The following is a 23,757-nucleotide window of genomic DNA, read 5'->3' as shown; positions in this document are numbered from 1 at the left end:
CCAGCAGCATCGATTCAGTATGAGTAGCAGAGTGGATAGAACAGTTAGAGATAGTCGAGGTATCTTCAGAAGTCGCTGGAAGCAACGAGTAGGTTACGGTGGGGTGTAGGGATCGGTGGTAGTCCGGTAACTCAGATATCGGCAGATTAGTTGGACCAGGGTGGTCTCAATGCATCCGGTAGGCAGATGAGGGGTAACAGAATTTTCAGTCAGAGGAAGTAACGTTAAGGAAATTATGGAAAAGATAAGAATTCAGTATGTACCATCAGTAGTGACCAGCACTGTGAGTGCCTGGAGTGATGGACAAAAGGGTTAAAGTCACCAGGCAGGGTTTTGAGGCAGATTGCAGGTCAGTTGATCATAGAGAACTTTGAGGACGAAGTGTAGTTTAAGTGGGGGAGAGTTGTAACACCCGAAAATAGAAAGGTCAAGAAAGGAAAGGAAAAAACCTAAGTTAAAGAGGGTTGACTCGTCGTGTACAGGGAGGAACTAGGCGAGTCGGAGTGGGATCCGGGTGTACAGTAAGTGACTGACTCGGCGAGTCCGCAAGTGGACTCAGTGAGTCTGGTCTGGGTTGGGAAACCCTAATTTTGGGACTTGGTACCCTATTTAAGCATCTTATTCTCTTCCCTAGGGCTCATTTGCGTCCCCTATAGTCTAGAACCAGAAACCCTAAGCCTCCATTGTTGGTCATTCAAGCTTTCTTGCCATTTTGGGTGATTTGAAGGAAGAAGGAAGAAGGCACCCATTGGGGATTCAAGGATTTGTAGTAGACCCAGAGTTTGTGGGATTTTCCAGAGCATTTGAAGGTAATGAGCCGCTACCTTCACTATTTTGCATTTACATCAACCTTTATCTTGAGATTTGGGGCTTTTAGGGCAAGTTTAAGAACCATTTCGAGTTAGAAGCTCAGATCTGAAGTTGCTACTTCAGATCTAAGTGTATCTTGGCCTAGAGAATCATAAAGCATCAGTTTTTGGGTTGATTGTTAAGCCCCTTTGTCTTAAACCCTAGTTTATAGTGTTTTGAGCCTAGATCTCCTTAGCCACACGTAAAGTTTGCCACTTTAGATAAGGAATAGACTTTAGAAGAGTGGATCTACAGTTTGGAGTCCATGCATGACTCTAAAGTCCTCTGCATGTATGTAGATCTGAATGGACTCGGCAAGTCCTTCGAGTGGACTCGGCGATTAGCATGAAGATGAGGAGGAACTCGACGAGTGGGATGAACAACTCGTCGAGTCGGATGAAGTTGGGCAGGAACTCGGCGAGTTGGAAGAACAACTCGACGAGTTGGTTGAAGATTGCCTAGGGCTCGGTGAGTCTATTCGTGGACTCGGCGAGTCAGGTCGCGAAACCCCAAACCCTTCAAGTTGAGACTCGAATCAGTGAGTCGGGTGGAGACTCAGCGAGTTGGATAGGACAGGACTCGGTAATCGTTGGACTCGACGAGTCATGGACTGACACGGCGAGTCGAGTCGCGAATAGAAGGACCCTGAGCATATGAACTCGGCGAGTCAGTAGGTGGACTCGGCGAGTAGGGTTGACCTGGAAGGTTGACTTTGACCAGGACGTTGACTTTGGCCAGAGTTGATTTGGTTGTCTTTCGGGGTTCAGTTAGGCTAAGTGTTGCATTGATATTGATAGCTCGGGGAGCTAGTGGAGCAGGACTTCAGTGAGTGTCGAGCAGCAGCTAGTGGGATCATCAGCGAGTTCCGTCAGTACAGGTGAGTTTCCTTCCAGTAGGAATGGGTCTACGGCCACAATGCCGGCCTGAGTAGCTAGCAATAGTTTCTAGACTTCGGTCTGATGCAGTAGTTAGTATGTTTGATGCCTTCGTGGCTCAGACAGGATTTATGTGTTACGTGTTCCGGGCTACGGCCTGATGCAGTATGCAGTATATGTGTGTTCATGCTAGTTGATACGTTTATGTTATGCTTTATTCAGTCAGTTTCCGGACTTTGGTCCGATGCAGGGGGCAAGGCCCCAGTTAGTCCGGACTTCGGTCCGATGCAGGGGACAAGGTCCCAGTCAGTTTCCGGACTTTGGTCCGATGCAGGGGGTAAGGCCCCAGTTAGTCCGGACTTCAGTCCGATGCAGGGGACAAGGTACCAGTCAGTTTCCGGACTTAGGTCTGATGCAGTGGGCAAGGCCCAGTATGTGCTTTATATGTTATTGTATGGTATGTGGTAGATTGGGGGAGCTCACCAAGCTTCGTGCTTACGGTTTTCAGTTTTGGTTTCAGGTACTCAGTTTTCAAAAGAGGAGCTCGGGAAGATTGTAGTGCACACACCATAGTCAGTTAGCATGGGAATGTTTGACTCTGATAATGATATTATGTTTTGAATTAATACTCGAGAAATTATGTTATGACTTATGATATAGTTTTTATAAATATGATTTTAGTAATGTTTTTAAGGAAATTTTTAGTTGTGATTTTTGGGTCGTTACACATCGTAGATCGATTGACCAAGAGTGCTCACTTTATCCCGATTCAGGAGAGCATATCGGCCGAGAAATTCGCCGACATCTATATCAGGGAGATCGTGGCGTAGCATGGGGTGCCAGTATCGGTTATTTCAGACAGGGATGTGCGTTTTACTTCCAGGTTTTGGAAGAGATTTCATGACGAGTTGGGCACTCGCTTGCATTTTAGCACCGCCTTTCACCCGCAGACGAATGGCCAGAGCGAGCGGACCATCCAGATTTTGGAGGACATGTTGCAGGCATGCGTGTTGGATTTCGGTGGTAGTTGGGATACCTATCTTCCCTTGGCCGAGTTCTCCTACAACAACAGCTACCACACGAGTATTGACCGTCCTCCATTTGAGATGTTGTACGGACGGAGGTGTAGGACCCCAATATGCTGGGGTGAAGTTGGCCAAAGAGTTATGGGGAGAACCGAGGTGGTGCTCAAGACGACCGAGAGGATCCAGCAGGTTCAGAGCAGGCTTCAGATTGCTCAGAGTCGACAGAAAAGTTATGCTGACAAGCGTCGATCCGACTTGGAGTTCCAAGTCGGGGATATGGTTCTCCTGAAGGTGTCGCCTTGGAAGGGCGTCATTCGATTCAGGAAGCGGGGTAAGTTGGGCCCGAGGTATATTGGGCCGTTCAGGGTTGTAGCCCGGGTGGTCAAGGTGGCGTATAGGCTGGATCTGCTAGCCGAGCTCAGCCAGATCCACAGCACTTTCCATGTTTCTCAGCTGCAGAAGTGCCTAGTGGACGATTCAGCGGTAGTGCCGTTAGAAGATATACAGGTTGACGACAGCCTAAATTACATTGAGCGCCCAGTCGCAATCCTCGACAGGAAGTCGAAGGATTTGAGGAACAAGAAGGTGGAGCTAGTGAAGGTGCAATGGCAGCACCGCAAGGGTTCGGAGTGGACTTGGGAGCCGGTGGAAGAGATGATGGAGCATTACCCCGAGTTGTTTCAGGATCGAGCAGCAGACTTCGAGGACGAAGTCTAAAATAAGTGAGGGAGATTTGTAGCACCTGGTTCCTGGTACGTAAATCTTATTTGAGTATTCTCTTTTTTTTAGACTTGGACTCGGCGAGTCATAGGTCCGACTCGCCGAGTAGAGTCGGGACCCGGGACATGTTTAAGTTGGCGACTCGGGAGTCCATATTCCGGACTCGGCGAGTCACCGCTGTTGGATGAAACCCTAAGTTTCAGGGGTTTGCACCCTATTTAAGCCTCATGTCCGCCCCAAGCCAGCCCCCATTCACCCTCAGAGCCCCCAACCCTCGTTCAAAGCTTATTTCCTTGAGAGTTTGAAGCATTTTTGTGTGTTCTTGAAGGATTTGAGAAGGAAGTGGAGTAGATCAAGAGGAAGGGAAGGAAGCCAAGCATCTTAGTGTTCTCTCAGTGATTCCTTTGAGGTATAACCCGTTTTCCCTCTGTTTCTATGCTTATTACTCCATTAAGTCTTTCTTGAGCCCTTCCCCAAGCTTGTATGTGCAATATAATTCGTAATAAGTTAATTGGCCTTTAGATATAGGCATGGTTGAGCTTCAGGAGCTCAGATCCATTGCCTTTATGGACCCATATTGCATGAAGACCCTAGATCTACCCTTTTGGGTGCATTTTGAACCCTAAAACCCTTATTGGTGAATATCTACACATAAAGTTGGAAACTTTACGTGTGATTCATGCTCTAGGAACCCAGATCTGTGAATGGCATGGACTGGAATCGAGTAAAACTGCGTATTTAGTGACTGCATGGCAACGACTCGGCGAGTCGTTCATCTGACTCGGCGAGTCTGCTCGCGAGTCTCCGAGTTTGTCCCCTTTTCGTTGTGTCGAGTGTGAGTAGTGAGTCACGGGGTGTGACTCAGTGAGTTGGAAGCCGAACTCATCCATGAAGGAACTCGGCGAGTTCAAGGCAATCTCCTTAAGATCAAGAACAGACTCGGCGAGTTGTTCGTACAACTCAGCGAGTCGCAGCATAAGTGTTCATCAGATGAAGATGAACTCGACGAGTCGCAGCATAAGTGTTCATCGGATGAAGATGAACTCGGCGAGTCTCATCATAAGTGTTCAACGGATGAAGATGAACTCGGCGAGTTGTTCATACAACTCGGCGAGTAGGATGAAGGACTTGAACCTCAGTTTAGAAGGAGAAATCGTCGAGTCAACGCCTAACTCGACGAGTAGGGACAGGATCCAAGACAACCGATTGGTTAGGGACTCGGCGAGTTGGAGTGCCAACTCGGCAAGTCGGGTCAACTGAAAGTTGACTCTGACTTTGATTTATGACATGATCAGGGGTAAAATGGTCATTTTACCCAAAGGACAATTAGCAGTGATTGATTGAGTATGTTGTGGGAATTGCAGCCGGAGGATTTCTGGAGCAGCAGTAGGCAGTCAGTTCCCGACCAGATCAGCAGCTACTTCGAGGTGAGTTACCTTCCAGTAGCGGTGGGTCTACGGCCACAATGCCGGACCACCAGTAGGAGTTGTGTGTGGATGATTGTCTCCATGATAGTCATCTAGGGTTACTACTACCTGTTCCATGCTTATGTGCTAGTATGATGTGATGCTATGTGTTAGTGGTAGTAGGGGAGATAGTCCCCAAGATATCCGGTCGATAGGGCCGAAGGGGTAGTTATGCCCAGCCATGCTAGATAGATTTTGATACTGTGGTACATGTTATGTGGTAGTAGTAGAGGGAAGAAGTAGTCTCCAGTACCCGGTCGAGAGGACCGAAGGGGAGGCTAGCACCCAGATATGCTAGGCAGTATCTGGTCGAGAGGGCCGAAGGGGGAGGCCAGCACCCAGGTATGCTAGGCAATATCCGGTCGAGAGGACCGAAGGGGTAGGTCGGGCACCCAGATATGCCTGACAATATATGTATGTTACGTGATTATTATGGTATGTGGTACAGTGGGGGAACTCACTAAGCTTTGTGCTTACGTTTTTCAGTTGTTGTTTCAGGTACCTCTTTAGCCAAGGGGAAGGAGCAGGTGCGGTAGCGGCTCATCACACACACTCTTGTTTTCGTGGTTATGAGTTTATTCTGGGATTGACACTCTGATATTCTGGTTGTTTAAATGTTGTGGATTTCAATTTGGTTTTCGATGTGAAATGGTTTAATCAAACAATGTTTTAATTATTAATGTTTTCTAAGTAATGTTTTATAATGAAATTTTTGGACGTGAAAATTGGGTCGTTACATCTAGGGTCCGAAGTAGAGGGTTCGTGGCATGCTGTGAGGGTTTGGACATATGCTAAGAGGGTACGTGTCGCACTGCTATTAGACCACTTCGGATCAGGCCATGTGCTCAGATGACTCAGCAGCTCGAATGACTCAGCAGGACACGTGGCACTTTTTCAGCGAGGGTGACGTGGCAACTCGTGACTATGCGAATTTTCTCGATTTTCGTGCCAAAACTTCTAAAATCCATAACTTTTGCATATGAGCTCAGTTTTTGACGTTCTTTTTATGCACGCGTAGCTAAAATTACGCTCTACAACTTCCGTTTAGACTTCATTGGGTAATTTTGACTTTAAATTTTATATTATTATTTTTAACAGACCGGCACACGAAATCCGTTAAAAATTCATAACTTCTTCATCCGACGTCCATTTTCGTCAGACTTTTTACCGTTGTGCTCCTAATGAAGAGACCTTCAATTCTCGTTTAGGTTGTGTCGGCTAAAAATCGCTCGATCTAAAATTCGAGTTTTTAGCTGTCTACTGCTAAGTTGAAACTTCGAAAAATCATAACTTCCTCATACGAAGTCAGATTTGGGCGTTCTTTTTATTGAACTTCTCGGTTTAACGAATACTACAACTTTCGTTTAGATTACTAAGGCTAAAAGTAGTTTATCAAAAACTCACTTTTTACGACATTCGGCACCATGCCGGTTTTGTCGCGAAACTTCAACATGTCATAACTTCTTCGTTATAACTCGGATTTCGGCATTCTTTATATCCCCGAAATCCTTGTTTCGACCACTAAAACTTTATGTAAAGATATCGGGCTTATCTCACACTTTAATTTTGACGCTTATTTTTATTTTTAATTAATTAAACCCTAATAATTAAACATAAAACACATAATTCACATAAAATTCACATAATTGCTTTTCATTTCTTCTAAATGAGTTACAAAGGTTAACCTAGACCATTATGTCAATATTAATGCCTAGCCTAGAAACACGGGCGTTACAGTTGTCTTCGGATAAATCGTTGGGAAGTGAGGAGGATTGAGAATCCTCCAATCTTCATGTATTATGAAGGCTTAATTGAATCTAAGTGGGAGAGTGTTACCCTGAGATGCTGAAGTGGAAATGTTTTGAAATGAGGATAAGTTTCACAACCCGATAGGCAGAGCGGAGGCCCTATTAGCTGCTTAGTTGAGGGTTGTGTTGTTTGGGGGTCGGCAAAACTCCCCAGCATAAGAAGATGTCTTTTGGATGCTTGATAGCAGAAGTTGGGTAACCATGTTGGGGTCCTAGTCAAGAATCGAGTTCAGTTCGAGTTTTCGGTCGAGGGTGTGCTCGACTCTGAGGATTTTGGATTGATAGATTGAGGGTTTTGTTAGATGTCAAGGCTCAGCAGTGCCTTCAGCGTGGGAGTGCAGGTTATTTAGCGTGTATGGTAGACACGCGGGCCAGGGAACATACCTTGGATTTTTGAGAAGGTGGACGATTGACTGAAGGCCTGGTAGGGAGGTCCAGTTATGCTGAAGACTTTGTTTATGTCTGTAGATCTATGTTCGGGTATTGAGTAGGCTGCTACGCTTTAGCACTCAATAGGTCTATTCCACGTTTTGGGCATGCTGCTAGAGTAGGCTGAGGCTCCGGTGTATCTTGGTTGATCGAAAGTTATTATTAGGGGTCGGACAGAGTTCAAAGAATCTTGGTGATCTCATCCGTTCGGAGTGTCTCCGAGGTTTCATCTTCTTGGATCGGGTAATACTCCAGTTGGGGACTGAGAATGGATCCGAATGGGTGTTTTAATTAAAATGTTGGATCCAGCGGTGTTGTTAGCCGAGAGTGTGGCATGATTGAAACAAGTGATAGATAAGTGGGGCAGGGAATAGACCATGGTTTCAGGAAAGGTAGTTGGTCGATGTGAGGCTTGGGTTTAGGCCATGGAAAGGTTTTCGGGAACGGAACTGGAGTTCAGAACCCCAAGAGGGCTAGAACAGACTACATAGGAGAGATTCACGAGAAGGATGGTTTAGGGTGACGTACGACAGTTTTGAGCGGTCCGGATAGACTAAAGGCCGGAAGGCGTACCAGTCCAGCCGAAGGCTCAGGGAACGGTCCAGACAGGCTGAAGGCCCGGGAGGGCGGTCTAGACATGCTGAAGGTTCTGAGGGTGGTCCAGATAGGCTGAAGGCCTGGTAAGGCTGTCCAGTCATGCTGAAGACTATGTATGTGTTAAGTGGATCTGTATGCGGAGAATGAGTGGATATGTCGCCATGCAATAGTAAACGATATGGTCTGGCCCCAAGTATTGATCATGATGATGGAGTTGGCTGGAGGCCGTGCGTGGGCCTTGTTGGTTATGTGATTGGATTCGGGGTATATGGGAGTTCGAGAATAGCAGTTGCTCTACATGGATAGTGTAGAGTGGAGTTTAGCTCAGTGGCACTTATAGGCGCGGTAAAAGTTGTTACGTAGATTTCCTGGAAAGGAAAGGTATGTAGCTCCAAAAGGAGTGTGAGTCCTCTGAAAAGAAGGTGTCACACCCCAAACCATGAATGGCGGAAACGTTCTAGGGCGGAGGACGTCATGTACAGTATCACAACAATGCAAAGTAGTAAACAAGCAACAACATCATCCATTGCATTAATAATATAATTTTAATACAAGCATGTTCTGTCAAATTATAATAGACACTAAAGTATAAAACAAAATGAAAGATGAGTCTTGAACGAGCTCCATCTTCTCTAAACCTTGCATCTGTACCTGTCTACTGTTGACCTGAGGATACAAGTTATTTTGAAAGAGAGTATCAGCTTTAAAGCTGGTGAGATCATAAGCATTTTAGTATCTTAATTTTTATGTGAGTATTTGTATGTATATGAACAGTAAGTATGAAAACGTTTTGAACATCCTAGAAAGCCCTATGCTTCCTACTGAGAGTAGCCTTCTACCAAGGCATCTAGTATCTATGTGTGTCTCCTGTAAGAGTGTGTATTTTCCCAAATCTGACTATCATTAACTAAAAATATAGCTTCTACATTACCGTGCATCGTGTGAATATTCACGAAGTGAATGTAATGGGAAAATGAAATAGTACTATGGTGTAGTATCGAACTACCACCGTACTAACTACCTTAAATCTATTGTAATTTAAAGTAACATGTGATAGACCTGTATCCTGCTACCGACTCTAGTGAAAAGACGATGTAAGACGCCGTAAGAGATGACATTTGGCACCCGTAGACTTGCAAGTCCCACTTTAGCGAGCAGCTAGGTGTAGGATAGTCAATCCAGTATAGATCTATACGCAAACTCATACGCTCCCCAATTAAGGAGATCCGGGATACAAAAACGGTCATGGCAGGAAGTACCATGACCCGTCTAATGGTTCACATAACTGCATGAATGTACATGTAATGAATGTGCTAACTTTAAAGTGTACTCTTTCTCTGTCTAGCATGTATGTACTGAAATGTCTGCGTGTGCTAGCTGTAATGTATGTTCTCTTTATCTAACATGTATAGTAATGTACTGTGTGTACTAGCTGAAATGTGTGTTATCTCTATCTAGCATGTATAGTAATGTACTATGTGTACTAGCTGAAATGTGTGTTCTCTCTCTATCTAGCATGTATAGTAATGTACTGTGAGTACTACTCGAACTGACTCATGAATGAACTGACTCATGGTATGTTTCATTGTTCTAGTAATAGTATTAGTATCCTCCTGTGCTACCCCTATGGAAACTTACTAGTGCTGTAACTGGTACGTATGATCATGGAAGTATACCCTTGCTACCCAAGGGTATTGAATGAACTGGAAGAACCTTTATGACAATATATGTACACATGATATATATAACTAATATTTAAACGACCTTCGGATGGATACCCGATACCCCACCAGACCACATCTCAACGGCGAAAAGGAAATAAGGCGGGCAGGCCTTCCTAAGCCTTTTAAACATTTCTTATATAACTATACATACATAGACATGCAATTGATAATAAGTATAACAGAGCTTAAGTAAATGTATTTGATAAGTATAAGAATTTGTAAAACAGTTTGAAGAAAAACAGTTTGATAAACAATTTAAGTATAAAGAAACATTTGTTTGAAACACAATTGTAAATGAGTTTGAAATGAAACATACAGTGTAAAATGAATAGTTTAATAAGGATTTTTAAACATATAAAACATTTATGAAAATCATGTGAAGAAAACTGTTTGGTAAAATAGCGAATGAGTAGTAAATCATTTGAATGCTGCTTGTTAATCACATGTGATTGATATAATAACTAGCATGATTCTACTTGTATCTGTTGGATTGATGTCTAAGTCCATAACTATATTTGGTAAGACTTGACCCGACCCGGCATGGTCCATTTGGGTTGCATACCATCATGCACTTGGATGAGAGAAATAAGACACTTATGGTTATTAATATATTATAAGTTCTAGTATATTAATAATAAGAATAATGAGATTATTTAATTAGTATTGATCAAGAATTAATCTAGGATTAATTAAGTGATCAAAAGAAGACTAATTAAATATATGGGTTGATTGTGTAAATCATCCATACTTGTATAGTGGGCTAATGCTCCATGGATAATCAAGTTGGGCTAAAACCCATAGGATGGTCCATGGATGCTCCATGGTGTATTTGTACCCATGGATCATGGAAATGAAAGGCCATGTCAATTAGGGTTTACATGGTGTAACCCTAACTATATAAGCATCTTATTCTTGACAAAATTGGCAACTAGAATGACTAGTATTATTCTAGAGAGGGCTAGCCGATTTTGATGAGTGTAGAATTCTCTCAAGTCATTCCAAGTGTTTTGATGATTGTGATTCCATTTGAGGTGTCACACTTGGGGCACTAGGCACTCTAGCTTCATGAAGACTTTCTTCTCCAAAGAGGTATGTATTCTATCTTGCTATAGTCATTGTGTTTGTATGCTAGATTAGGATAATACCTTGGAAGTTCTTATTTGTATGTATAATAGAGAAAAACATAGATCCAAGGTATTTAGGGTTGCATGTACACTTAGGAGTGTTAGAATGCTCAAAACCCAACAGTGGTATCAGAGCCTAGGCTTGTTTTCTTGTTATACCTGCAATAGAAGCTGAAAAAACGAATCTGGTGCTGTCTGGCCATCAGACTCGGCGAGTCCATCAGGAGACTCGGCGAGTCCATGCCTAAAAAGTGATGAATTCGATCCAACTCGCCGAGTTGGTTCATGCGCTCGACGAGTTGGACCCCCAGACAGCATATTTTCGAGTTTTTTTGGCTAGAAATGGACTAGGAACATTACCCTAAGTTGTTTTTGATCTTATAAACTTGTTTTTGATGTGGTAATGTTCATGCTAATCCATTTTCAAAGATAATTGTCAATAGATTCATGTTTTGTATTAGTTTAAGGTTTAGACTAATTACATGAAAAAGTTTGATTTGAATTATCTTGTTCTTATGAGTTGCTTAGATTAATAGAAATGTTGAGTGAAATAGTTGTTTTCAATCCATTTTAATCTAAGAGTTGAGTATAAAATGTGTTTGTGTAACTTGTCCTCAAGTTACATGAAGAGTCACATTAAAGACTCATAAAACTCATAATAGTTGGCAATGGTTACAAAATGAAGAGTCTTGTGTCATTGAATAACTTTTTATGACTCCATAACTTGTCCTCAAGTTATGGAAGTTCAAGAGTCACTTCATTAAAAGAAAAATATGTAACCATAATTAAATCCATAAGTTATAAAATAAAGAAAAAGTTAGTTCTTTTATTAGTTTAAAGTCTTCCATAACTTGTCCTCAAGTTATGGAACTTGAAGAGTTTTTGGATTAAAGCTACTTTAAACACATAAGTTATGGAATTAATTAGTTTTGAATAGTTTCAAAACTTGCCCTCAAGTTTTGGAATTTGAAAAGTTTTCAAGTATGAATACTTTAATTCCAAGTTAGCCCTTAGAATTTTAAAAGTTAAAATTCAACCCTTATACTTTATAATATTATAAGTTAATAATATATATGTATAAGAGTAAAGTCAGTCTTACCGCTAGTACGCCTCATTCACGAAGCCGGTCTATAAGGTGGGTATAAGGTTGTTGCCTATAAAATGGCAACTTAATGGGTGTCCACTCTCACCCACCGCTTGCTTGACTGGTGGAGGGTCGTTAGCCGAACGGGTTTAACAGGACTAGAATTCTCCCTTCATTAAAAGTATTAATGATAATACTAAGTAACTAAACTCTTAATAATACCCAATCTTAGTTACTTAGGAAAAATGTGAATAAGGTGCTAATCCATGAAATTACACTTTGCACTTTGTTTAAGTCGTTAGTGGAGCGTGTGTGGTTAACCGGCACACTAACTTGGACTTAACAAGGTAGGTAAAGGGTGACTTAATATTTATCATAGTATCGATGGAGCGTGTGTGGTTAACCGACACATCGATTGAGGGGTAATTTATTAAGGGTACCAAGTGATTTGCATGGTTACTTCACACCTTGTTTTGTGATCCTCGGCATCCCAGTCACAAAACCTGAAGGGCACACTCGAGATTGAAACATGCCATTGAACAGTTCAATGAATCTCAAAGATCTAGGAGTTTCAAAACCAATTAAAACCTAATAATACATTTCGTTTATCTTGGTGGAAATTGGTGAATCGTCATTCACCTACCTTCAAATATTTTATAGCTTGGATTACGGCATACCTCTTCTAAGTTATAAAATAGTTTGTTGGGTCCTAGCCTTAATATTTCATATTGGGTGTCATATTAAGGACTTAAGATCAACTATCTTGAATATCTCCCAAAAGATGTCTGGTTTAGACATTTATGATCTTCCCAAATCTCTTGAAACAAGGTTTCCTAATGAAGATGATGTCCCATGGATATCATACTTCTTTCTCCTCCTCCAATTATTCTCCCTAACCCACAAGTTCTTGAAAAGTTTAAGGTCACTCAGGCCCTATTGGCAAGGCAAGGTCTAGGTGTGATCACATCTTGGAGATGTAGTCACATGTTGACAAGCCGGGAGAGTTGGGTGTCAAAGTCTTGAGAAAGTTGGTGGTTCAATCACTTTCTAAGTCACATAGTGAGTTCCTTTGGGACACCTATGAAACAGACTGTGACAAGACCCTTAATGATCTTTGCTAAGATCAACTTCCTAAAACTTTATGGACATTGACAATAGTGACATTGGATATCCAGAAAAGCATTCTCTTCCCAATGGAAAGGGATCGGCCATAGTCAACTCGGTTGACCAAATGGTAAAGAGAAAAAGCTAAGTCTGTGATAGTCTCGTGTACCATTATCAAAGGGGCCATATGTTTGTATTGCCAAAGAAAGGGTCATTGGTTGCGAAGCTGCCAAATTTACCTAAGGATGTTAAAGTCAATAAGTTTGACTCTACTTCAGGTAAATTCCACTATCTAACTCTGTTAAGTTTCTATTCTGAGATTCTTGATACATGATGTGACTGAGTCACATGGTGATGTTTTAAGAATCAAAGAAAAGTGAAGAAACTTAAAGAAAGAATATGCTGAATCTGATCGCATAGATGGATTTCTATCGCATAGTTTGAAAAATCGGATTCTTGAGCTACCTCTTAGGAGTTATGATATTTTTGCTTAGGAATAGATAACAACAAGTTTTCATGTGCTTATGGATTTTAAGGATAAGTTTTTTCCGCAAAGTTTTAAAATAAAAGAATTTTTTTTGATTTTATTTATTTTAAAATATCCTTACAATGGCATTTGAGGAAAAATTGTTGCTTATAAGATTCCATTAACAGCAAGAGTGGAAATATGAAATTGATTCTTTCATTTGTGGTAATGTCTATATTTACCAAATAAGGAAAGATTCTCATCACCCAAGTTTCAATTGGACCGGAACTTGGAATCATGCAAGTTGTATAGCATGATGAATGAGAACTTTCAAGTTTTGGAAAATTAAGACTAATTACTTGTTCCCATGGATGTGTGAGTCAAGTAAAGGACTAAGGGATCGAGTACACATTCTTGTGCACTGGTCAAGTCCACCACAAAAAAATTGATAAAACTATTCGTCATGATTTACTTAAGTTCAGTAAATATGATTATACTTACAAGCTTAAGTGTAACTCTGAGACATTGGAAAAAGGTTCCAATGTATGGCAGGGCGAATAAGAAGAATCAAATTAGGCAGAAGGATAAAAGTTTCTCAAATCTGAAAAGATGGGAGAGTACTTTAGTATCCGTTTTGTGATCATCTTAATGATTAAGAAACCATAGCACAATTAGTTCTCTAAGAAAATCTTAGTGCATTCTTATGACTAAGAAGAGGAACTTGAATTATTGAAGTGGTTAAATCAAGAAGATGAGTCATACTTCGTTCCAATACAAGTCTTAGAGTCATACTCCAAGATTGTAATTTGAGTGACATGTCTCAAAAGAAGGTTTAAAACACTTGTCAAATGTAAGAGTAAAAGTTTTCTACTCTTGTACATTTGAAATTGGTAAGTTGTGATGTTTTGGATAAAACAAAGACCAACTAAGGCCAATTGTGTGAAGTGTTTGTCTTGATTAGAATCCACACTATCTCTTGGATATTTGACAAGGGAGTCTTATAGGTCAAGAGGACAGTGGGAGTCTTAAAGGTCTTGAAAGTCTCAAGAACTAATCAAGAATAAAACCTGAAGTTTTTCACTAGCACACGACTTGAGGTTTACAACCTGTCGTGTTGACTTATTCTGTGCCCATTCCAGTTAAAGTTGGCTTTGCATATGAGTTCTTAGAGTTCTCAATTGGTTGCACAAAACTTGGAAGCAATGGTAGGCCCTTGAGCTGCCAGGTGGCAAGAAATTAAGATTGAGTTCAGTCCATATGAGTTTGGATTTGTCATTATCCTTGTCTTGTGACTATGATTTTGACAATTCACATGGATAAGAACACATACACCAGTAAATCTAAGTGTCATAAGGTTTCTCTCCGATTCATGAAAATGATGGTGAGGAAACACTTTCACTAAGTAGATTTTATCTAGATAGCAATTGTGATATTTGCATTCTCAAAGTCGTTAGTGGAGCGCGTGTGGTTAACCGACACACTAACCTGGACTTGTGAGAAGTGGCAAAAAGGTCTAAACATTATGATTACGGCATCCCTCTTCATAATTGTTTAGATACACAAGTGTGCTATCTAAGGGAAGGTGTATGATTTTGATAAAGTCTTATCAAAACAATCTAGTATCAGAAATCTGAACTTTGGTAAGAAAGTCAATAAAGTATTGATTTCTAGAAGTCCAGCTGATTTCTGGGTACATGTCAAGGCTAGTGGGAGCATAAGTGTTATGCTAATAATCATCATGTTAGTGGGAGCATGATAATTATGATAAGTATTGCAAGTTAGCAATGTTAATTATAGAAAACAAAAGGTTTCAATTGGAAAAAGTTGTTTTGCTATAATTAAGGGAGAGGAAATTATACTTCATCTCAAATCTATAAGCTTAGATCATGAGGTTTTAATCATTTAGTCAAGGATATATATATGAATTTCATGTTGGGAAGGCTCAACATAAGGAAATTCTGTATATGGGTCCATTATTTGCGTTCTAAAATTCGATTATGATTACGGCATCCCTTTTCATAATCTGAATTATGAGAACTTGGCAAATTGAAATGGAAATGTTATAGCAAAAGACTGGTTTAGTCTTTATGTGAGACATCATGAATCGTGTCCCATATGCTTCGGATATAGGATCGATTACATGTGCTATATTCATCCTTTCTAAAATTTTCCAAATGCCTAGGGCATTAAGAAGGGAAAAGGTTTAGAACTGGATATGACTAAAAGGATTAAACAATTGTCGAGGACAATCTAAGGTTTACCAAAGATTGCTTGCTCAAGGACAATTGGAAGTATAGTGATAATTCTGGAAGGACCATATTGACATAATCTGTAAGGAGGCAACTCTTGTTCAGAAATGATAGTCAAAATGGAATCTGGAAATGTTTCAAAGTTAGAATTTTCAATCTGTGTAAGATTAAGGAAACTTAATGCAAGAAGGATATTTCCAAGGAGTTGATCTCCTTTGGAATACTCTGTAATGATTGTTGCCAAGTCTTTATGACTTTGTGCATAATCATTACGAGAGGATCAATGCATATAAGTTTAGAATCTAACAGATTTCAGTAATTGGCATGAATTTGGAATTCTTGCAATTGCGGTAAGGATTTGGGAGTGTGAAAAGAGAATCATTGAAGTAATGTTCAATTGATCTAGTTCACAAAGTAAAGATCATAGACAAACATAGTATGCATACTTGGTGTATGTCATGACTAGTGTTTAAGAAAACATAGTGTACATGCTTGGAGCATGGGACAACTATTGTTTTAAATTCAAGAATAAAGTTGATAGCTGAAACAGTATACAATGAATAATGTGTAATCATATGGTGATAAATAAAAGGTGTTTTATTTATGTTCAAAGTGTTGATACCATATTGGATTCAATTATTATTGTGTTTCACTTTGCATGTTTTGACTTCCCGAATAAACTAGGTTATTCTTCCGGAATGACTAAGTTATTCAAACCATCCACAGTCGGTCATATGTTGGAAGTAGATATGAATTAAGACTGTCATGATGGGTTGTAGAGGTCTAAGGTGTTGGACAAGGCTACAGCAATCATGAGTGCTCATAAGTTCTGAGTATTGGATTCAACCCGCGCTCATTGGAATCACTTCATGGATTTTATCACGAGTGATCATGAGACGATAATATCTTATATTCTTCAAACCTAGAGATATGAGTTGTTACTATGAGTTGATAGTACATTGATTGCACGAAACCGCATTTGGTAACTCGGTGCTATAAAACGTGCTTTTGTGTATGATTCAACAAGTAGTAGAACAAGCCATATGAGTCGAAGTTTATCCATTCCTTTTACCTTCGGGATAAAAGTGATATCTGTGGGCCCCTCGATGATTTGATGATGACAAATGGAAGTGCTCGGCCGGGCCAGGACTGATTTGATTTGTTCAATTAGTCAGTCGTCATAAATCGGAAATCGGGAAACAACAAATGGAGAGAGAGAATGATTATAATCCATGTCTTAGTCCATATGATATCTAGAATGGAGTAATATATGATCCCTTATCTAATGGACAAGTCACTGACAAAGGTCAGAGTTCATCTACAAGGTCAGAGTTCGACAGAAGCTTTTGAGAGCTACGATTGCCGGTTGGTTCTTGAAGTCATACACAATAATAGTTTTAGACTTATCCAAGTGGGAGACTGTTGGATTAATGTCTAAGTCCATAACTATATTTGGTAAGACTTGACCCGACCCGGCATGGTCCATTTGGGTTGCATACCATCATGCACTTGGATGAGAGAAATAAGACACTTATGGTTATTAATATATTATAAGTTCTAGTATATTAATAATAAGAATAATGAGATTATTTAATTAGTATTGATCAAGAATTAATCTAGGATTAATTAAGTGATCAAAAGAAGACTAATTAAATATATGGGTTGATTGTGTAAATCATCCATACTTGTATAGTGGGCTAATGCTCCATGGATAATCAAGTTGGGCTAAAACCCATAGGATGGTCCATGGATGCTCCATGGTGTATTTGTACCCATGGATCATGGAAATGAAAGGCCATGTCAATTAGGGTTTACATGGTGTAACCCTAACTATATAAGCATCTTATTCTTGACAAAATTGGCAACTAGAATGACTAGTATTATTCTAGAGAGGGCTAGCCGATTTTGATGAGTGTAGAATTCTCTCAAGTCATTCCAAGTGTTTTGATGATTGTGATTCCATTTGAGGTGTCACACTTGGGGCACTAGGCACTCTAGCTTCATGAAGACTTTCTTCTCCAAAGAGGTATGTATTCTATCTTGCTATAGTCATTGTGTTTGTATGCTAGATTAGGATAATACCTTGGAAGTTCTTATTTGTATGTATAATAGAGAAAAACATAGATCCAAGGTATTTAGGGTTGTATGTACACTTAGGAGTGTTAGAATGCTCAAAACCCAACAGTATCCCCCCCATAAAACGTTTAAAAACATTTAAAACATTGATTTAGGGGTATGAACTCACCTGTAGAGAGTGGTACGGATGAACTGAAGATTTAGGATTGCTAGGTGTCAAGTGAAGTCTTGAACACACTCTATGATCCTAGTTAACATATAATATCACATATATGTATCAAATTAGTCTTTAAACAACTAATAAACAAAGTCTAGACACCCTAGGACATGTTAAACACCTTTATCAAGTGTTATTAGCATCAAGGATTGCATCTAAGTGTTGTAGGGACAAGCTAGTGTGTGTAGGGTTCAAGGAAAACTCCATAATGGAGTTGTAAGTCCCTAATCTGCTTGTGTATCAATCAGATCCATTTGATGGTGCATAATCCCCACCAAACGGATGATGTCAGATGAAATAGAAGAGAAGAAGAAGAAGACAATGATGAATCTATGTATGATATGATTAGAATGAAGATCCGGATACAAGATTCACACACACTAACACACACTCTCTTTTCCCTCTCTAGAACACCTTCAAATGCACACACTTAAGCTCCTCTAGTGTTCGTCACTCTTTTCCTCACACCCCTCACCCCTATATATACATGAGAATATGGGTCGGGTAAACATGGGCCGTAAACAGGGTTTACGGGCGTAAACACCTCCCTAGCCGTAAACTTGACTGTAAACACATAAGATATTACATAAAAATACAATTTCCTAGAAAAGCAAAGTATAAACCATAATATTGACCCAACAATCTCCCCCTTGGTTTATAGCTTTCTTTTCTTTTCTTAAATGACCCAACAAGCTCCCCTAAAAAATAGCTGGCTTTTATTGTCAGTCTTCATCGAGAGCTTGGCTTCAGCATTAATCTTCAAATTCTTCATGACTTCAAGATGAACTTGATGAATCTATAATGAATGACTTCATCTTGAGCAGTTGGGCTTTTCTTCAGAATTTGATATTGAACGCACATTGGGTGAGGAGGCTTCTTGTACTGATTCTTGAAAGATGGCGCTTTCAACTTGAGAATCTTTAGAGAGAACAAATCTTCTAGATCACTTCAGCAGGTACAAAGATAACAGCAGACTGATTGAGGAGGCTTCAATGCAATCCGTCACATATTCTTCAATTTCAGCTTCACCTTGCTTCTGGGGTTGAAGGATAGAATGTTGAAAGAATAATCTTCATTTCTTGCTCCTTCGAATGCGAATTCTTCGATGCCCACGGACGTGGCTTTGGCTCAGAAGTCTTCAACATAAACTCCATGAGTCTTATCTATACCTGAAATCACTTTTCAAGACAAAACAAAACTAAAAGAAAACTTAGCACACAAATGAAAACAGAAACAAAAATATTTTTGGATTTTTGATTTTTCTGAACAAGACATAAAACAGAAATAACACTATTTTTGGATTTTTTAATTTTTCTGATTTTTTTTTATTTTTTTTATTTTTAAATTTTAATTCTCCCCTAATATTTAAATTAGAAGAAACTATGACAAATTTAACAAAAATAAAAATGATATCTAACTTTAAGAGTGATTTGGGATCAAAGTTTTTAGACAACCTTTATCCACTTGTCGGTACCTTTTATCTTCACGTCTTTGTCTGGTCGATCGCCGATATTGTTGTCCACTTAAACACGAAAAATTATGACAAATTTAGGACATACTATTTGTTACAAGACAAGGTGAACTTAAGTTCCTAGATATTATATCTGATCCTAAGTTCCTAGATACTATATCTTAAGGACCATTTAGCTGGCGACGACCAGGGATATTGTTGTCCACCTAAATTGAGCAGCGAGATCTATAGACAATTTGTATGTGTTCAATTTTAAGTGTACTAGAATGTGTTTCCCGCTTCCTGATATGCCCCAGCCATCAAGAACTTCCAGAGTACTCCTTACACCAGGTGAGCAGACAACCATTCAGAGAGAGGATACATTCAGAATTCTATTACTTATTGCTATTACTTATTGTTTCAGAGGGGTTGAGAAGTAGAAGGTTGTATATGCTGTGTACCAGGTCGGATTAGAAGTCACGCAAAGGAGACAGCATATGACTAACAAATAAGAGGTATTTAGAATATATAACATGCAGAGAAATAGAGTTGCATATGTTGTGTACCAGGTCGGATTGGAAGTCATGCAAAGGAGACAACTTATGACTAACAAACGGAAAGAAAGAAAATGATATTCTACAGACCTAATTTATCGGAATTTACCAGTCGCCCCATCCAACCAGAATTAAGGACAGAATCCGCACATCGAGGAAAAGTTAAACCACAGTTCCAAGTACGGGTTCATTTAATGTGACGAGTAGATTCTCATATATATATCTCTGTTCAACCTATCCGAACGTCGTATTGTCAGGCTGAACGGATCTAACTAGGTCAAGATTTGTCAAGTCTATAAACTTTCTAAGTTCAATTCTGCCTAGTCACGTCCATTTAAAATTTTTCGTGCCTACCGACGCATCAAACCAGAGCATATACGCTTTAACTTTGGGTACGTTACGCAGACTCAGATTGCCTGTTATCACTTGATAATATCACTTCCCAAAACATCTCCCTCAAGCACACTTCATAACCAACATAATTTTTTTTGATTTTTTTAATATAATTTTCTAATTTTTGTTTTGTTTTTATTTCTCCCCCTAAATTTGTGCATAGGAGAGAAACAAAAGTAAATGCGCAAATTTAAACTATCCTAAAACAAAAATTAGTCTTTAAAGCGAATCAGCTTAAGAAAAACTCAGGAGTATAGAGAAGAAAAATCAAACCATAAGTCACCGAGGAAACAAGCAACCTTACTAAGCTAAGAAAGGTTCTTGTTGGGATGTGTTTTTATATTACCAAATTAAAACCTTGCATCCGTGAGTCATGATCTACACGAGGCACCGGTAAACCAACATAGACTTAACGCGAGCGCACCGTTTATCTGCCTAACGCGCGTACGTGATGTACGCTTGCGTATTGAATTTGCATCCAGAAGGTCTGAGAACAGCACGCGTAAACTCAGAATAGATCCGAAAATTCTTCATGTCAATAAGCACAAACCCCGTGAGTGATCACTTCTTTTCTCCCCTTCCCGCAAAGGACACATTCTCCCAAACAATGTTCTGAGTGTTGTACAGTTGAGAGATGTCTCATATCAAGTGCCAGGAACAGCCACTACCAACAAACCGAAGTCTGATGATATGTCTCCATAGCTGCTCCGACACAAAGCGGGATCAGTTGGTCTTTGGAACCCAGTGCATTTTGAAACTGGGCCGACCTTTGTCATCCTTGCACAGTACTCTCTCCCTTGACATGTCCTGCTTATCACAAACATAAGATGTAGAAATATTAGAGTCGTTAGTTGATTTGGGAGATTGATCCTTCGGAACCCATTTGTAGTTCGGTTTAACCCAGTTCTTTTTCGATCTGGTGGGTGGCTCAGTACTTGCTTTTGATCTTGATGTCGGCCGTTGAGATGACTTTGATTTTGACTTTTCGGGATCGTCTCTTTGATTTGGCTTCTTGGCCGACATTCCCTTCTTGACTTTGGGATTTTGATTCTTGTCCTTTGGAGTTTGATTCTTGGCCTCGAGAGTTGAATTCTTGGCCTTCTTGGCATTCATGTCGTCGATGTCTGATCGTGATCTCGAGGGGTTTCTTTTGAAGTATCTCCCTCTTGGCGCGTTCTACCGGCCTTGTGCATAGTAGGGAATGTATGCGCGATTTGGACAATTTCTGGCAATGTGTCCAGGGGTTCCACAGTGAAAACATGTCTTTTTTTTTTTCACTGTGAAGTTGTTTCTTCCTGCCCCTGGTGGCGTATCTTTGCCTCGTCTCTTGTTGTTCCCACATGCACACTTGTCACAAGAAATCTGTTGTGTTGGAATTGGTGGCCTGTATTTCTCAAAGGCAGGTTGATCAGAAGCAGTTGAGTTTGAAGCAATAGATTCAGAGTTCAAAGAGACATTGGTTTGTTCAGTAGTGCTCTCCTTGTTCTCATCTTCTGCTACTTTACCTGTACATGAATTAGAAACATTAGTATTTTCAACATTAATAACTCCTCCTGACACAAATCCAGCTGGTTTTCCATATTTAGGATGTGCCTCCCTGGCAATTTCTTCCTGTGTCATAGGGATGAATGTGTAGTTATGATTGAAATGTGGAGGAACAGTATCATACCATAGACCCTTGTTTTGATTTTCTTTGAATTTTAATTGGGTTTCATATAAGGACTCGATTGTCTGACTTGACGCAGTATAATTTTGGAAACTGACATCAGTTTTTCCATACTTAATTTTTAAAGCGTCAAGTTCTTCAGTTACAGCAGCAAGTTGTCTCTTAATATAGTTATGATTTTCACACTTGTTGCTATACTCTTCCTAAAGCTTCCTAAAGTCCTTGGTTTTTGCTTCTAATTCAGCCTTTAGGGGTTTATGTCCTTTCCTGAGTTGATATCCTTTATATCTCAGGTCTTCAACTTTCCTTTTTAATAAATCAATTTGTTCCTGAAGAAATTTAATCGTATCTTCACTAGATAGCGTACATGAAACTTCACATGATTGAGAACATGAAACTTCATTGACCGGGAGGTTTGTGGAACTCATTGTTTTTCGACAATTCAAAGCGTTAAGTTCTTCAATTATATCAGCTAGACTAAGACGATTGAGATCTTTTGTCTTTTTGATGTCAGCCACGTCCATATCCCATGATTTCGGAAGTGCATTCAGCAGCTTTTTGTTTATCTCAGATTTGGTCAAGACGATCCCAACTATATTCATCTCAGTAGAGAGTGTGGTAAATCGTTGCAACTGAGCTTCCAGGGTTTCTCCAGGAATATAATCGAACATGTTAAAATTTTGTCTTAAAATCTCCTGACGACTCTCTTTCATGTTTTTCAATTCCTTCGTAAAGCACAACTAGAAGTCAAACTTAAATTTAAAAATGCCCCTTGACTATAAACCTCTAAAGTCAAATTTAAAAAGTCAAAGTCAAAAGTCAACCTTAAAAGTCAAATTTAAAAAGTCAAACTTAAAAGTCAAACAGAAAAGCTAAATTTGAAAATTTAAAAGTAAAATGAGAAAGTCAAAGTTTAAAAGTCAAATTCAAAAATTTAAGTAAAAAATCAAAAGTAAAATTCAAAAATTAAAAATTAAAATTTTTGGTTGAAAATGGAGCTTAAAAATAAAAGAAATTGATTTTTGGGCTGAATTTGACAAAATTGAGAAAGTTTGGATGCAACTAGGAGTGTTAAAGAATTAAATTTCGGAGTGAATGCACAAGGGATTGGCTAGCCGAGATGGTTAGGCGTTGGGTTGTTGATTCGAAGATCGCAGGTTAGATCCTCGGCTTCTCCAAAGTGCGTCTTATTTTTTTTTATGCGAGGCGAGGCTTCTGTGATGCGATGCGAGGTGCGAGGACGTGCGAGGCTGCTGATCGAGAAGGCGTGCGAAGCTACTGATGCGATGCGAGGCTTGCTGCTGCTTAGAAGTGGATAAAGTTTAAACAATCAAATGGTTTAACAATATCCCTTGTAGCTCAACCGGATAAGGCGCGTGGTTTGAAGAGTTGGAGGTCTCAATTTCGACTCTCGGCACCTCTAAATCCCCTATCATTTTATACTAAAGAGCCGCTGATGCGAGGACGAGGCCGTAAACTCCGGACCGTAAACTCTTCAGAAATCACTGTTCTTGTCGAAAAACAGCGTTTTTTCACCCTTTTTGCTCCAAAACTCGATCAAAAACTCGTTTTTAGGAAAAACGCAAAGAACAAACCCCCCTATTTTTGCGAGATCTATCCAAAAACGCAAAAATATCTTCAAAATAAGATCAAATAAGCTCCAGATCTGAAAAAAAATTGATTGATACAACCAAGCTCTGATACCAATTGTAAGTCCCTAATCTGCTTGTGTATCAATCAGATCCGTTTGATGGTGCGGAATCCCAATCAAACAGATGATGTCAGGTCAAATAGAAGAGAAGGAGAAGAAGAAGATGATGATAAATCTATGTATTATATGATTAGAATGAACATCCGGATACAAGATTCACACACACTAAC

This window comes from Lactuca sativa, chromosome 9 (genome assembly GCF_002870075.4).
Source record: "Lactuca sativa cultivar Salinas chromosome 9, Lsat_Salinas_v11, whole genome shotgun sequence".
Classification (NCBI taxonomy): Eukaryota; Viridiplantae; Streptophyta; class Magnoliopsida; order Asterales; family Asteraceae; genus Lactuca; species Lactuca sativa.
The sequence above is the reverse complement of the archived record's forward strand: the minus strand, read 5'-3'. Positions refer to the sequence as shown.